Source organism: Monodon monoceros, unplaced genomic scaffold (assembly GCF_005190385.1).
Source record: "Monodon monoceros isolate NGI ecotype Baffin Bay Population unplaced genomic scaffold, NGI_Narwhal_1 Super_Scaffold_21, whole genome shotgun sequence".
NCBI lineage: Eukaryota > Metazoa > Chordata > Mammalia > Artiodactyla > Monodontidae > Monodon > Monodon monoceros.
In genome coordinates, this window is record NW_021703778.1 from 77,423,497 (window position 1) to 77,437,242 (window position 13,746).

The window sequence follows — 13,746 nt, forward strand, 5'->3', positions numbered from 1 at the left end:
TGGATGGGCTGGGGATAAGGGTCTGTCCTTCCCCAACCATGTGACCAGGAATGAGGGGGAGAGTGTTTCCCGAAGGAAGCTCAGGGTCCTGCTGGCAGGAAGAGATGCCTCCAACTGGGGGAGGCAAATAACTATTATAGATGAGTCTGCCCTATCCTTTTTTTTTTTTTTTTTTGCGGTACGCGGGCCTCTCACTGTTGTGGCCTCTCCCGTTGTGGAGCACAGGCTCCGGACACGCAGGCTCAGCGGCCATGGCTCACGGGCCCAGCCGCTTCTCCCGGACCGGGGCACGAACCCATGTCCCCTGCATCAGCAGGCGGACTCTCAACCACTGCGCCACCAGGGAAGCCCCTGCCCTATCCTTTTTTTTAAGGCCCAGTTTAGGTCTCTCCTTCTCTAGGAAACCTTTGCTGACTGCTCCAGCCAATGGTTATTTCCTTTAGTTCATCCGCCAGCTCCACCCTTTTTACAGATGGAAAGCCTGAGGCTCAGTGTGCATTTCCTTATGAATACTCTATTGGTTACTGCATTAGTGCCAAGATGTGTTGCTCTCTTTGCCTTGGCTGCTAGGAAGCTCATAGCTGGTTCGTGGCCCATTTCTGATAAGTGCTCAGGATGCTGTGGCATGCAGTTGCTCAGTAGTCTTGCCATTGGCTTCATCTTCTTCTCTCTCATATTTTTCCCTTGTTCTGATCTCTTCTCTTATGTTTCAGTTTGTGCTGTTCTTAGCAGCCTCAAACTCTTTTAGAAGGAGGTGGGGTATAAATAACCAAGAGTGGCCATAAATGAAGCATTCAGTGCTGACTACAGCCAAATGCTAGGCCTTTTCCTTTCTAGAAGCAGCTGGGGTGGGGGTCTCCCCAGGCCCAAGGCCAAGCCTGTTCTCAGGGCGGCACCAAAGCCTGACCATGGTAGCCCCAGTACAACGCCCACCTTGCGCTCCTTGGGTTAAAAATGGCATTGTTCTGTTTCCCACCCTCTTCCCTTCCCATTCCTCATCTTATCAGAAGCTAATGAAAGAGGCTAGGAAACCCAATCCTCTGGTAATTAAATTTACTTTAAGGGTATTCAAGTGGAGTAATGAGAAGTTTAATGCAGTGATTAGATTTTTTCTTTAATTAATTAAAATTAGAACCATGTGTCTTTCCAGCAAACCAGCTTGACCCTCTGCTTGAGAGTAGCAGGCAGAGTAGTAGTGGAGGGTTTGGCTGGGTGAGTGGGGCTGCTGAGGGGCGGGCGCAGCCTTCTGCCCAGCCCCGATGCCCACTCAGGCCAGTCTCTGATTCAGCTCCCATTTCTGAGCCCTGTGAGTGCCAGGCCTGGGCTAGACCTGAGTCGCCCAGGGCCGAGGGATCCAGCAGTCCCCGCACCCAGCTGAAAACTGATTCAGGATGGAGGTTTCAGAGGAGGGTCAGCAAGAGTTACTTAAAGCAAGGAGCACAAAGGAGGGATTTCAGGCACTGTGACAGGAGGAGGTATTTGGGTGGCATATCTCACTGCCATGTACCAGCTAACACCTTCGCCTTCATGTTCAGCCAGACCTGGGTTTACCTCTGTTGGCACTGGATCATCTGGGCTAATGGAGTGAGGACAGTGGGGTGGATAATAGAAAAATCCGCGCTAACTCACAAACCACTTCTCCTTGGCTTAGGAATGCATTCATGCCAGAAGGCTGACTGTCCTGCTGTGATTCTGAAGGCCAGTTAAGGATGCAAGGAAGCACTTCCTGCCTTGAGCCCCTTCTGTAGGAGTCAGGTGGCGGCTGGGGCATAGTGAGTATGGGAAACCCAGCATAGCTGCCTGGAGTGGAGCAGAGGACAGGCCTTGCCTGAGTAGAGGGTGGGCATAGTGGAGACTCAGAAGACAGGCCCCAGCACCCCAGGGATAGGATATGTTGTTTTCAAAGCAGTGGGTAAGGCTGGGAGAAGTCCTGAGCCCTTCACGGTAGGGGGCAGAAAACTTCCTTCATTGAACCCTGACCCCAGTCCCACACGGAGGCTTGATCCTGGACAGACTGAACTTTGATCCCAGCCGCACACTGAGCCCTGATCTTGTGCAGACTGAATCTTGATCCTGGTCCCACGCTAAGCTCTGACCCCAGCCCCACACTGAGCCCAGCACTGTCATGGATACTCAGGAGAGCGACAGGTGCCCGTGGGAGGGGTGAATGGTCGTGTTTGTTCATTCCCACTGCTAGCTCTGCTGCCTGTGGGCAGGGCTCCTGTACCAGACCCCACACTCTGCAATGGATAAGATGAATCAGATGTGGTTCCTGCCCACAGGGCTGGTGGGGGAGGTGGCAAGCAAGCATTCAATGACGGCCGAGTGATCAGAGTCGAAGTGGGCCTCACTTGGAGCGTTCCTCTGGCAGCAAGTGGGAGGGGGAGGTGCTGGAGATGGGCCAGTGGGGAAGCAGCTAAGATAGGGTCCCTGTGAGCGATGAGGAGGATGGCACCCGTGGGGGTCTTGGGGGTGCCTAGGGTGAGTGATTCTCCCCGCCTCCAAGAGCTGGCTGTGACTCCCCCAGGGCGTGCTCAGCTCCTGGTGAGCCAAAGGCCTCACCTCTGGGGCAGGTTGGTTGTGTGCTGGGCACTGGGCTGGCAATAGTATTTACAGGGACAGCATTTTTATCCATTTCACAGAAGAGGAAATGGAGACGTGCGGGGACTTGCCTAATGACCCTCCGCCTGCAGTAGCCCAGTGGGGCATGGTCGCAGGTCTTACTTGTCTCCGGGCCTGCACACCACTGTTCCCGCGAGTAACTTGCCCTGGGAGGCAGGGGCTCCTCTTCTTCCAACTTCTCCACCCCGAACTGAGTGAATACGACCCGGGCATGGGCGGGGGCTGGTGGGCCTCGGAGTAGGGAGTGTGAGGAGGGCCTTGGCTGGGTAGGGGACTAGCCCCAGGAAGGAGGGTCTTCTCCTTCCTCCATCCCCACTCCTCCCCTCTCTGAATCCCACCCCTCTGGATTTCTGCACCTCCCCCCACCCCCAACCCCAGTTCCCTCCTTCCATGGCTCAACCCCTTCTGAATAACCAGGCCTGGAGAAGCCACCCGAGCAGTCACCTACCACTCGCATGGGGAAACTGAGGCCCTGGGAGGGGCAGGGACCTGCTCAAGATCGTGGGGCTCTGCCTCTCGTGTCTCTTTAAGGTGCAGAGTGTGAAGTGACATTACCTGGAGTTTATACTTTAAACACAAGGATAGTATGTGAATACTTTTGCTGGGCTGGGAGGCCCTGTGGCTCATCTGCCCCCACAAGTTCACATCACACGGGCAGATGCCCCGCGAGCCACCTTGGCCTCCTTGGGCGCGGCGCCCCCGCCAGACGTGGCCATCCCCCCCTCCCTGGGTCCCAGGTGCTTCAAATCACTGTCTCATTGAATTCTCTCAGCAGTCTAGGAAGGGGCATGACTTTCTAGATGAGGGCACCGAGGTGGAGAGCTAAGCCACTGTCCTGCAGCTAACTGCAAAGGTGGATTTGCCTGCCAGGTTCCGATCGTAGGCCATCCACCCGCTCCAGAGTGCCCCCTCCTCACCTGCGGGCAGCTGCCCCCTCCAAGGGCCCCCAGCACCCCTACCCCTGCATCCACTGCTGCTTGCCTACTTGTCCTGTGCTCCAGCCTAAACCAGTGACTCTTCCCCAACGCTCCGCACACTTGCCTACCCCCAGGCCCTTGTTCCAGCTGTTCCAGCCCCCCGGAGTTCCCTTCCCAACTCCATCTGCCCAGATCCCCTTCATCTTCTTAGGCTGGGCCCAGGTGCCACTTCCTTCATGGAGACCCCCTGTCTGCTTCATCCCAGTCAGAAGCCAGGCCCCCGGTCCTGCGAGCACATTCCGACGGCTCTTGGCCTGTCCCTCTCTTAGGCTCCTGGCCTCCGTGTGTCTGACTTTACAGCACGTGGAGGGCAGAGTAGGCTCCCGGCCCCCGGCTTCCCTGGCCCGTGACCCCCAGGGCCTGACACACAGTAGGTGTGCAGGGAGTAGCTTGGGTCCCTGCCTCGGGTGGGGCTGCAGCTCCACAAACCGTCCCTTTCCTCAGCTGTCCTGGGTCAGCTGACCCCCAGCTGCGCTGGTCCCAGCCCCCATCCTCACCGCCGCCCCAGCTCCCTGAGGAAACCAGCTGCTTCCTTTAGCCCTGGCTGGGTGGCGTTGGGGGCTGGCTTCCGGGCCCAGCAGACCTCCCTGTGCACGCCTGACCTGCCCAGGTTCTGGGGGCAAGGACAAGACAAACCCCAACTTTGAGACTCCCAGGCAAGTCTTGAAGCCTGGCAGGTATAGGTACTTTGTGCTGCACGCTGTTGGGGGGCTGCACGAGTGCCCTGCCCGGCACCACTCACTGGCTCTGCTGATTGTTGGCTGTGTGACTTTGAGCAAGTTGGGTAACCCCTCTCTGCCTCAGTTTCCTCATCTGTTAAATGAGGTGACGACAGCCCTTCCTAGGGTTGCTTTGAGGATTGAAGAAATCAGTACAATGCAAAGCATACAGCACAGCCCCGACACAGACACATGTGTGCTCCCTGGTTGTTGGCTGTCACCGTTGCTGGGAGGGAGAGAAGGCAGAGTGTGGGGGAATGTTCAGGGAGAGTTTCCAGAAGGTGGCGACACACGAGAAACGACTTGAAAGATAAGGCACAGGAGGCAGGAAAGGACACTGCGGGAAGATAGAACCACAGGGACAGAGGCCCAGAGGCAGTCTGGGGGACTAAAAGGGAGCTGAGCTTGTCTATCTAGACTTAGGCAAAGAATGGGACAAGGGGAGACCTAGGTTGGTGGCACACAAGGGCTGTGTCCTGAGGGACCTTAGGGGCCACCCCGAGGAGTTCGGACTTTCTCTTACAGCCAGTGAGGGGCCGTGGATGGAGTATTTTTCTTCTTTTTTCCTTTCCTTTTTTTTTTTACCACAAAAGCAATGTTTGCTCATGCAAAAATTGAAACAATATAGAAGTGTGTCCTATTAAGTAGAGAAGTTCCCTCTTTGCCCTTAGATCTCTTTTTGCCGAGGTCCCACTATTGTTGGTCTGGTATGCCTCCTTCCAGAAGTTTTTCTGTGCTTTTATAAATATACTTATTGTATATTATCTAAAAAAAGAAATGGAATTGTATTATGCACATAACTCTACAACTTCCATTTACCAGTGTGCTGTGGGCATCTGTCAGTGTCACTGCATACAGATCTCCCATGTTCTTTTTAATTGTTGCCTAATACTCCATTGTTTGGACATAACGTAATTTATGTAACTAGTCCTGGGTTGATGGATATTTAGGTGGTCTTCAATTTTTCACTCTTGCAAATAATGCTTCAGTGAACATCCTTGTATATATACCTTGGCTGACACGTGTAAGCCTTTCTATAGGATAGACTCCTAGATGTGGAATTGCCAGGGCAAAGGGTATGCTTATTAAATTTTGATAGCTACTGTCACATTGCTCTTCCAAAAGGTTGGGCCACCCTTGGTATCTGCAGGTAGCCATTTCCCCAGCCATCCTCGCACTGAACATTATCAAGCTTTTTAATTTTTGCCGATCCAGGAGAACATCTCACTGTGGTTTCAACACTCACTTCCCTTCTCCCCAGTGAGGTTGAGCATCCTTTCATGTGGTTATTGGCCATTTGTATTTTCTTCTCGGTGAATTGACTATTCACATCCTTTGCTTATTTTTCTTTTCTTTTTGCCTTTTTCTTATTGGTAAAAAGGAGCTTTTAGTATATTAGGAATTTTTAAATGTTCGTCTGTTATGTGTGTTGGAAATATTTCCCTTAGTCCGCTGTTTGTCTTTTTAACTTTGTTTATGGTATCTTTGGCCACATAGAAGCTTTCTATCTTTATTCTGTCAAATCTGTCAGACTTCTCCTTAGGGCTTCTGAGTTTCACGTCTTGCTTGGCCAGGCTTCCTGGAATGCTTTTAAGCGGAGCGGGGGTGAGGTCAAATTTGTGACTGGGAAAGGTCATTCTGGTTGCCACTGTGTGGAGGGTGGGTGGAGGGAGGACTGCAAGCCAGCTGGGGTGGGGGTGAGGGAGAACCGGGAGAAGATGAGTTTGAGAAATATTCAGGAATTGGCTGACTATGGGGAGAGGATGTGAGGGTGAGAGAGGGAAAGAAAGAACTCGAGAGTGATGTCTGGGTGTTTGGCTGGGGACTGCATGGCTGATGGCACCACCAGCCTGAGTTAGGGACAGGACCAGGGAATGCATGCCTGTGCATGTGAGTGCTCACCCAGGCAGGGACATGTGGATATATGAGTACATACATGAATATACAGGTCCATGCCCATGTCCATGCTTGGAAGTTCTTGCTGTGGCTCCATGGCAGGGAGGAGGGGTGTCTACTTTTTGTGGAATTCCTGTTCTCTACCAAGTACTGTACAAGGCAACACACACACACGCACACACGCACACATGCTCTGTAATCTTTACTACCATATAAAGTATGTTCTACAGATAAGGAAGCAGACTCAGTGTAAGTAACCCGCTCAAGGTCACAGAGCTGGTGACTGTCAGAAAGGGGATATTCTGGACAACTTAGATCTAGCCCCCCACAGACAGAATTCCTGCCAATGGCATTGAGGAGCCTTTCATCCATTTCTAGCCTGACCAACCCAGTTTCATCAGGGACTTTTAGGATGAGTGCTGGAACCTGACTGCCTGGGTTTGAAACTCAGCCCCATTCCTTATAAGGCAAGTTACTCCCCCTCTCTGTACCTCGGTATCCCCATCCTGAAAATGCACACAGTGACAGTACCACCTCCTAGGGTGCTGGTGGGCATTGAACATGTTCTTGCATGGGAAGTGCTTAGCCCAGTGAGGGCGGAGCTCTCAGGATGCTGTCTATGGTGACTGCGATGAGATGGTGATGTCTGTGCCCCTTTACCCTCTCCCATCCCTCTCCATCCTCCCTCCACCTGCCACCTCTCTCCTGTGCCAGCTCTTCCTCAATTCCCCACAGGAACTTCTTTCAATATTTGCCTTTGGGCTTCCCTGGTGGCGCAGTGGTTGAGAGTCCGCCTGCCGATGCAGGGGACACGGGTTCGTGCCCCGGTCTGGGAAGATCCCACATGCCGCGGAGTGGCTGGGCCCGTGAGCCATGGTCGCTGAGCCTGCGCGTCCGGAGCCTGTGCTCCGCAACGGGAGAGGCCACAGCAGTGAGAGGCCCGCGTACCGCAAAAAAAAAAAAAAAAAAAAAAAATTTGCCTTTGAAACCTCTTCCTCTGTTTTCATCCCCCAAACCCTTAGCAGACAGTGAATTAAAGCCCAGTCAGTCAGCAAAAACCATTCAGGGGAAAACGATTCATGTCGCGCTCACAGAATCCTCCCCCAAGCAGTTCTAGTCAGGCATTCTCCACAAGCCAATGCGTTCATCCCAACATTGCCCAGGCCTCTGGATACCAGACCATAAGGTCCAAATCTAAAACCCCTTCCTCCCTGAGTGAGGATCCTCAAGTTTACTTTCGAGCCAGGGTCTGAGCTGACGCCAGCCCAGCCAAATCTCCACTCTAGCCACAAGCCATCGCTGGATCCTTGACCCCAGGATGAGTAATTCTCAGCATCATTTGTCAGGAAACTTGCCTGTAGGAAACAAAAGCAGAAAGCACAGCAAATTCTGGGCACAGTTCCTTACCACTAGCGTATCTAAGCAAATCCTGTGGTCATGAGGGTAGGTGCAAGGTGTCCAAACTGGGTTAAAATCTCAGGTCTGCACCCAATTTAGATTTTCTCCTATGCCAAAAAACTCACTGAAATCACCAAACTTATCATTATGGATTTCTCATCATCAAAATAAACCCCCAAGTAAATAAATCCCCAAATAGGGACTTCCCAGGTGGCGCAGTGGTTAAGAATCCGCCTGCCAATGCAGGGGGCATGGGTTCAATCCCTGGTCCAGGAAGATTCCCACATGCCGCAGAGCAACTAAGCCTGGGCGCCGCAACTACTGAGCCTGTGCCCTAGAGGCCGTGTGCCAGCCTGCGTTCCACAACTACTGAAGCCCGCGCACCTAGAGCCTGTGCTCCATAACAAGAGAAGCCACTGAAATGAGAAGCCCGCACACCGCAACAAAGAGTAGCTCCCGCTCGCCACAACTAGAGCGAAAAGCCCATGTGCAGCAATGAAGACCCAACGCAGCCAAAAAAATAAATAAAATTAAAAAAAAAAAATAAACCCCCAAGTAAATAAACCCTCGTGGTAAAGAATGGAGCAGTTATTGCCTGTTTCTTTGGGGGATTTTGTTTTCAGTTGAACTGTATCAGTCACACCCTTTTTTTTTTTTTTCTTTTTTGCGGTACGCGGGCCTCTCACTGTTGGGGCCCCTCCCGTTGCGGAGCACAGGCTCCGGACGCGCAGGCTCAGCGGCCATGGCTCACGGGCCCAGCTGCTCCACGGCATGTGGTATCTTCCCAGACCGGGGCACGAACCTGTGTCCCCTGCATCGGCAGGCGGACTCTCAACCACTGCGCCACCAGGGAAGCCCAGTCACACCCTTTTATTCTTAGCCAAAATGATGGCAAAACTCGCTTCAGTCCTTCCCAGGGAACAGCCACACCCAACTGCAGGCCCCCCACCCCCAAAGCCTCTGAGAGAGGATTTCTTATGACTGCTCTTTTAGAAGCCCCGGTCCCCAGGTCCCTGGGTTCCACCAAGTCCACCTTTGCCCAAGGGGCTTCTACACTTTAAACAACCCCACCCCTGCCTCTGATCCAAGTCCCCACCCCAGCACACCCCAGTACCCCTGCAGGGTGCCATGCAAGGCCACAGTTTCCAGCTACCCTGGCCCCATTTCAAAACCACAGGCCTTTGGATGCACGTAGACAAGTATTGACACCGGCATCCAGCGCTCATTCTCAAGAAGTCTTTTTAATGGCCTCAAAGAAGCCGTATCGTACCAGTATGGAGGGGGTGTGTGGCAGGAGACAGTGTATTTTACTGTAGCCAAATCTTACTTCTTGGAAAAGGCAAGAAGTCACAGGGGCTTTATATGAACTAAGGGCTTTCCCCTCAGATTGTCTACCAGCGCCCCACTCTTATCTTGAGGGGAGGCCTCTTCTCCCTATTCCCTGTGTTGTCCCACAGGAGCATACAACATTCAAGGTGATCATTGCTAAAGTGTCAGTAAGTTCAAAATATAAACCTACAATTAAGCTTGCAGTGCATTGTCATTTGCGGCTCCAAGGCCCTGTTGGAGTTTCCTTCCCCCTCCCCGACCCCAAACTGTCCATCCAGGACAGACCAGTTTGGGGTCCAAGCGCCTTTCTGAGAGCTGGTCCCAAACCTGAGTTAGGGATAAAGCTCTAAAGACACTCCAGCCTTTGTTCTAAAGTCAAGTTCAAGCCCTTGAATGTAGGCCAAGGCTCCAGCTCTCATGGAGACGCTCCCAGCTGCCTCGGCTCACACCTCCCTTCCCCAGATAGGGATGGTCCTGCTAGTGGATCCTGCCAAAGGGCCTGGAACTGCCCCCTTTCCCTTGCGAATGGGGAACCTTTCAACTTGGCGATTGAGATATTCCATCCCCCACTGAAATCCTAGTCATTTAGGGGCTCCCAAATGGAGCTTAATTCTGTCACCCATGAAGTCATCCAAACGTGTTCTCAAACCATACGCCCCCATGTGGCCAGTGGGGGTGTAGGTAGCATAGTGATGTGCTGCACGAACAAGCTCTCTCTGAACTCTCAGTGATTTAATGCGACAAGGCTCCTTTCTTCTTTCATCCTTTACCATACGAATTCACATTACATGTTCGACGTGGGAAGTGGGGAGGGTGGCAGCCTCTGGTCCATTTAGTCACGCAGGGACCCAGGCTGACAGAAGCTCCACCATGTGGTAGCTGCCCCATCTGGAACCTGTGGCCTCCTTCCGCCACTGTGGCAAAGAAGAGAAAATGGTAGAGGCACACACTGGCTCCTAAATGCATTGGCCCAGCAGTGACACACATCACTTTGGTTCACAGCCCACTGGCCAGAACTTCTCGTATGGCCTCAACTACCTGTAAAGGATCTGAGGAAGTGTGGGGACATTCTGTGTGGGGGAGGGCATGGAGGAAATGTGCCCAGACATTCAGTGAGCAGTAAAGTTATCTGTAGCAGGGGTTTTATGGGGTGCTCTCAGAGCAAGGGTTTCAGAATTGCCAAGGCCATGACTTCCTGTTCATTCTCTCCTCCTGGGGGGGCCCAGGGTTTGTGGGAGGGACTGATGGGAAAAGCTTTGAGGAAGAGTCCCCGCGAATGAATAAGCCCCATGGCCGGCCCAGGCCCTCTACCATCAGGCTCCAGGTTTGACTCAGCCTCACCCCTCTTATCCCCATTGAACACCTGCCATACCAACATAAAATGAATTTTTTAGGAGGAGAAGCAGGATTGAGAGTGAGAATGAGTTCAGCTTTGGAGGGAGAAAATCCAAGAGGCGGCGTCTAGAAGCCACTCTGTCTTAGTCTGTTCAGGCTACTATAACCAAATACCAGAGACTGAGTGGCTTATAAACAACAGTAGTTTAATTCTTACAGTCTGGAGACTGGAAATCCAAGATCAAGGTGCTGGAAGATTCAGCATCTGGTGAGGGCCTGCTTCCTGGTTCATAGATCCCATCTTCTCGCTGTGAGCTCACATGGCATAAGGGGTGACAGGGTTCTCCAGTGTCTCTTTTATAAGGGCACTAATCCCGTTCATGAGGGCTGCACTCTCATGACCTAATCACCTCCCCAAAGCTGCACCTCCAAATACCATCACACTGGAGATCAGGTTTCAACATATGAATTTTGGGGGGACACAAACATTCAGTCCATGGCATGCCGGATTGAAGTTGTTGCCTTTCTTCCACATTTTCATTCCTTTAGCAAATGTGGCTGCTATGGGCCAGGTAATGTATTGATTATGACTGTAGACTCTGACTCCAGAAGACCTGGGATTGAAGCTGGGCTCAGTCCCTTATTAGCTACCGGTTAATTACTTCTCTCTGCCTTTGTTTTCTCCTCTTTAAAAAGGGGATAGCATCTGTCTCTCTTAGGGTGGTTATGAGGATTAAATGAGTTAATATTTGTAAAGCACTCAAAACAGCACTGGGCACGTGATAAGGACTCTATAAATGCTCGATATCATCACCGTCATCATCATTATCCAGTACCAGATACTCTTCTAGATATTGGGGGAGGAGATGCCAAGGTCCCTGCTCTCACATATGATGGGAGAAATGGAAACTAAACAGAAATAATTAAATCAAGATGGTACTTTCAAATAGTGATGGTACTGAAATAATAAATCAGGCACATAAAAAAATCACTCACCATCATTAGTCATTAGGGAAGTGCAAATTAAAACCCCAGTGAGATACCACTGCGTATCTCTTACAATGACTCTTGCAAAATCGACAACAGTAAGTGCTGGTGAGGATACAGAGCAACTGACACTCTTGTATGTTGCTGGTGGGAATGCAGAATGGTACAGCCACTTTGGAAAACTGTCTGGCAGTTCCTTATAAAGTTAAAAATATGCTTACCATATAACCCAGCAATCCTACTGCTAGGTATTTACCCAAGAGAAATATAAACTTACGTTCATGCAAAAACCTGTATGCGAATATTTATAGTGGCTTTATTCATAATCACCAAAGACTGGAAGAAAGATCCCAATGTCCTTTAGCTGGTGAATGGATAAACAATCAAATACTACTCAGCAATTAAAAAAAAAATGAATGAAATTCTGGTACAAGAAACAACACAGGTAAATCTCAAATGCATTATTTGATAAATGAACAAAGCTAGACTCAAAAGGCTACATATAGATGATTCCATTTGTATGACATTCTGGAAAGGACAAAACTATAGAGGCAGAAAACAGTTCCGTGGTTGTGAGAGGTAGGGAGTGGGGGAAGTTGACTACAAAGGGACAGCTCATGGAGATTTTTGGATATGGGGGTTAATAGAATTGTTCTGTATCTTAATTGCAATAGTGGTTACACGCAGTATGCAGCTATCAAAGCTTAGAACTTGCACTAAAAAGGGTAAAGTTTGATCCAGTTTTATTGAGAAATAATTGACATACATCACTGTATATATTTAAGGCGTACAGCATGATGGCTTGATTTACATATATTGTGAAATGATTACCACCTAATATCCATCATTTCATATAGGTACAATAGAAAGAAAAGGAGGAAGGAAAGAGATAAAGTGTTTTCTCCTTGTAATAAGAACTCTTAGGATCTACTCTCTTAATAACTTTCCTATATAACAGACAGTGGTGTTAACTATAGTCATCATGTTGTACTCTATGTCCCTAGAACTTATTTATCTTGTAACTGGAAGTTTTGATCACCTTCCTCCAATTCCTCCTCCCCCAACCCTCTGCCTCTGGTAACCATAAGTCTGATCTCCTTTCCTATGAGTTTGTTTTTTTATTTTTATTTTTTTAGATTCCACATACAGTATTTGTCTGACTTATTTCACTTAGCATAATGCCTTCGAGGTCCATCCATGTTGTCAGAAACGGTAGGATTTCCTTATTTTTTATGGCTGAATAATATTTTGTTACATAGATATATATCTCACATCTTCTTTATCCATTCCTCCATTGATGGACACTTTGATTGTCTCCGTATCTTGGCTATTGTAAATAATGCTTCAGTGAACACAGGAGTGCATATATCTTTTTGAGTTAGTGTTTTCATTTCCTTTGGATATATACCCAGAAGTGGAATTGCTGAATCATATGGTAATTCTATTTTTAATTTTTTGAGGACCCCCCATACTGTTCTCCATAGTGGCTGCATCAATTTACATTCCCACCAACAGTGCACAAGGCTTCTCTTTTCTTCACATCCTCACTAGTATTTGTTATCTGAAAAAGGTAAATTTTGCTGCAAGTAAATTATACCTCAATTAACCTGACTGGCAATAAAGCTCACTGTGGGATTGTTGAGACAGGGAAAACCAAATGAGAAATCAGTCAGTCAGGGCAGTGTGACACGGGTAAGGAGGGGCTCCTGCACATGGTGGTCAGGGAAGGCTTTCTGAGGAGGTGGCCTGAGCTGAACCCGGACGAGGAGGGGCCAGGCCTGTGTGGATCTGGAGGGAAGCAGAGAGAACTGCGGGGCGGTCCTTGTGGCTGGAGCTGAGGGAGGAGAGGGGAGGGTGGGAGACAGGTCAGGGTCCTCCACTCTCCTCTGGGCATGATGGGAGCTACTGGGGGGCATAGATAGAGGGTGATTGAAACACTGGTGTGAGTGAGATGGCCCAGGGAGGAGAAGGGAGGGGAGGATGGAAACAGCAGCTTGTGACCATGTGTAAGGAGGAGTGATGAAGGGGTGCGATGAAAATGAGGAGAGTGTGTGTCAGGAGCCTCCTACGGAAGGGAGTGGCCAGCCAGCCAGAGACCCAGCAGGCTGGGGCAGGAGGACTGGCACGGGCAGGTGGGGGTCCTTGCTGAGGGTATTGTGGGCAGTGGTGGGACAGAAGCCAGACATCCTGGGTTGAGGGTGCTGGGGGTGAGGACATGTGAGTGAAGCTTCCAGGAGGCAGGGGACAGACTTCGTGGGTAGCGAAGGGAACCTCAGAGAGAACGAGGTAGAGCTGCCTCTGGTGTGTGTGTGGTGTGTGTGTGTGTGTGTGTGTGTGTTTTGAACAAGACTCGCTGAGATGGGCCTGACCTATTGAAGACAGTGTGAGATGGTGAGAAGGGAGGGGTTCGAACAGGCCCTTGGACACCAGGCCTGGGAGGGCAGTCCAGGGGGCTGGGAGACGGTAGGGAGGCCGCTGCCACA

At 50.5% G+C, this 13,746-nt stretch overlaps 1 protein-coding gene across 1 annotated transcript in view; it reads left to right on the forward strand.

The window, feature by feature from the left end:
• Positions 1–13,746, forward strand: part of LINGO1 (leucine rich repeat and Ig domain containing 1) — a 178,736-nt gene that overhangs the window by 98,848 nt on the left and 66,142 nt on the right. The window lies entirely within an intron of this gene.